This window comes from Cnephaeus nilssonii, assembly GCF_951640355.1.
Source record: "Cnephaeus nilssonii genome assembly, chromosome: 7".
Classification (NCBI taxonomy): Eukaryota; Metazoa; Chordata; class Mammalia; order Chiroptera; family Vespertilionidae; genus Cnephaeus; species Cnephaeus nilssonii.
The window spans coordinates 18,945,750-18,949,305 of NC_137078.1; positions in this window are offsets into that span (position 1 = coordinate 18,945,750).

Sequence of the window (3,556 nt, forward strand, 5' to 3'; positions counted from 1 at the left end):
CCAAATCTAATATATTTAAAAGACCAAATTGAGCCTTGTGTCATACAGTACACTAAAAGGTTGCAGGTTAAATTTTTAGTCAGGGCGCTTATGGGAGGCAACTTGATGTCTCTCTCTCTCTCTCTCTCTCTCTCTCTCTCTCTCTCTCTCTCAAATCAATAAAAACATATCTTCACTCGAGTAATAATAATAATAACTAATAATAATAATTTTTAAGATCAAATTGAGTTTAGCTCTGGAATGAAGAATTTAATTCACCACTTTTAAAGACTCAAAAGAAAACCATTTGATTTTTCTCAATATTGGTAGGGGGAAAGAGCATTAAAAAGCAACATTTAGCAAACTAAAAATTGACGGAAAATCCATAAAGAGAATTTAAACAAATGAATACAAATATCATACTTCAAGGTGAAACACTAAAAGCATTGGCTTTAAAATCAGAAAAAGACACAGATGACTTCTTTTATTTTCCACTAGACTTCAGGGCTTAAACAGTACAGTAAGAGTAAAACAAGAAAAAGGTTCAAGAAGAATACAGATTGGCGGGGAGGAATCACTATTTTTCTTCATAATAAACCCCATAGAATACACATGTAAATTATTGGCATAATGTTCAGCAAAATTGCCAAATACAAATTAAAAGTTCATTGCATTTCTATAAATCAGCAAAATATAATTAGAAAATATAATTCGCAAATGATATTATTTACAATAGCAAAAATGATGGGGAAAAATAAGCAGAGTGAGCAAGGCACTAAACATCTCAAGAAAGAAGACAAGATGCTCAAGAGAGTTGTAACAATCAAAAGATATGGTCAAAGAGGATGACTGGATTTAGTACTTCCTAGTTGAAGGCACTCGAGGTGCTGGCAAGGGCTAAGGTGTGGGAGGAAAGCAGTGGCTGCAGACAACAGAGGCAGCAGCAACTTAATCATTTCTTTGTAAGAAATGATAAATAACTTAAATGGCAGAATCAGATTGTAAGAGAAATGGGGAGGAGTCTATGGGGCTGTCAAAAGCTTTTTTTGCATGTTCTGATTTAGATCAATAAATATAGCACAGATACACTTTTCTTCCTCCTTTACTATAACAAATAAGACCAGGTTTTATTTGAATTGATTATATACAAGAGGCCCGGTGCATGAAATTCGTGCGGGGGGGGGGGGGGGGGGGGGGGCGCGGAGTCCTCTCAGCCCAGCCTGCACCCTCTCCAATCCAGGATCCCTTGGGGGATGTTCAACTGCCGATTTAGGCCCGGGGATCAGGCCTAAACCGGCAGTCGGACATCCCTCTGACAATCCTGGACAGCTGGCTCCTAATCGCTCGCCTGCCTGCCTGCCTGGTCGACCCTAACTGCCCCCCCTGCTGGCCTGGTCACCCCCAACTGCCCCCCCCCCCCCGCCCCGCTGGACTGGTCACCCCACGCAGCCTGCTGTTCAGTCGTTTGGTCATCCCTCACTAACCCCCCTGCCGACGTGGTCATAGGCAGCCATCTAGTGAGGGTGTGAGGGTCAATTTGCATATTACCTCTTTATTATATAGGATCGGGTAGCTTGAGAATGTGGCAGGTGGAGCGTGTAAGGAAGATTTAACAACCACTACCCACAACTCCTAGATACCACCACCAAGGGAACAGCACTGGAAAAAAATCAGGAAACATTTACTTTCAAAATCCATCATTTTTATAAGAAATAAATATCAGCTACAGATAAGTGTGCTCATGTTTTTGAATGTACATTTGAAACACTTTGGGTCAGACTATATAAATTGCCATTGTGTGGTCAAATGAATTGGTGGCAGCAACTCCATCTGAAGGGACCCAGTATTTCCTGGGTTTGCTATAGGGAAGTCACTGGCCATGTTGAAAGGCTGGCTTTAATGATAAAGGGGATGGAGTGTTACCGAACACTTCAGGCTTTTGCAGAGAAACCGAAAGCAAGCACAGCTCTCTAAGTGCCAATTATATTTTGCTATTATTGCCATGATGATTCTATTAACTGTGTTAAGAAGCTATAAAGTAGAATATTTTGCTGGTTACTTCTGTAGTCTACTTGGGTAGGATATCTCTTGACAAATGAGTAAGGGCTCATTTGCTTATAAAAGGCAGGAGTGTATTAGTGTGGTTCAGAGGAGCATCAGATGCTGTTCAGAATCTAACTGGCATCGATGGCAATTCCAACGTTTTTATGTAGGCCTTGCTTCTCTATTAAAATGGAAAGTGTTAATTTGCCAGTAATCACTCCACTTGCTCCTATCGTCTCACTAAAAGGACAGGCCCTTGCTGCATGGATAAAATGCAGTAATGCACTTAGTGCGAGGCCATGATTTTAGACCTCCAGCTGTTTTACTGGTTGTGTAACTAAAAATAAGATAATGTTATGCTGGGTAACCACGGCTTTTGTAGGCATTCACATTTTACAAATCACTGCACAGTATGCAAACCATTATATTTTTTAAATGCTTAAATTCCAGGCTCGGAGTCGAAGCCTTCCATTATTAAAGGAGAGCTCGCTAGACTGTGCAGTGGGATGGATTCTGGACAGGGAAGCAGCAAGGCTGAGTTAGTACATCAGTTATTTTTCCCTAATCCCCATCCCTGCTGCTCAGTTGGGAACAAGCATTCCTCGCCATCAGTGATGTAGAGCGAGATCTTGAAAGGTTGGTGGGCTATTTTTGTTTTTACATTTTTATTTGATCTGTAAACCTCCTACTTATTGAAATAATGCAAACCAGAGGACAGTATATTGTGCAAGAAGAGTGGAGAGAAATCGTATGCTTCTCTAAACAGGCTCATATTAAAAAGAAAGGGTCAGAGGAAAGAACTTTGTTGGTTCATGTCATGCAAACACATAAAAGCCCTGTGATATTTATACTTCTGTGATCTAATCAGAAGCCCAGAGCATGCTGTCTTTAACCGAATATTTGTTTTGCATGAAAGCGTTGATAAATAAGTGGAGTGATCCGAAGCTGCATTTTTACCATAGCATCTGCTTTCAGAAATACCGGTCACTCAGAACAAATGCTCCTGGACCATGCTGCTCCAGGCTGACACAGATCCCGGCAAGGGCTTGGTGAGACTTTGCACAGTACCTAAACTTGCTTTCAAGGTTGTATGGGCTGTTTACATCTTTTAAATTTGGAAATGGACTGTTATTTTCCAAACTACCACATACCCTGTAGGACCCCAGGCTTCTGGAAAGGCACCTAACACTCTGGAACTGTGGCTGCGTGGAGGACAGGACTTTTCTAAGGGCCCTGAGAGACTAAATAACTCTGGGGTCAGTTGGTCCAGGCAGGCCAGACATAAAGCAAGATATCTGTAATTAGAAGGGCATAAGTGCCCACGCAGTGTGAACTGATTTTAGATCCAGATTTTGACTAACTCACTTCTGATAATCAGGTGGGTAGTGGGGAGACCGATCACAGAAGTGGCTAAGAGGAAACAGACTGAAGTCTGGGGTCTCCAGCCATCAAACGTTGAGCCAGGGGCCAGAGAAGGAGGAAAAGATTTGGCAGTATGGATTTGAAAAACAAAACTTATGAAATGAAATTAGGA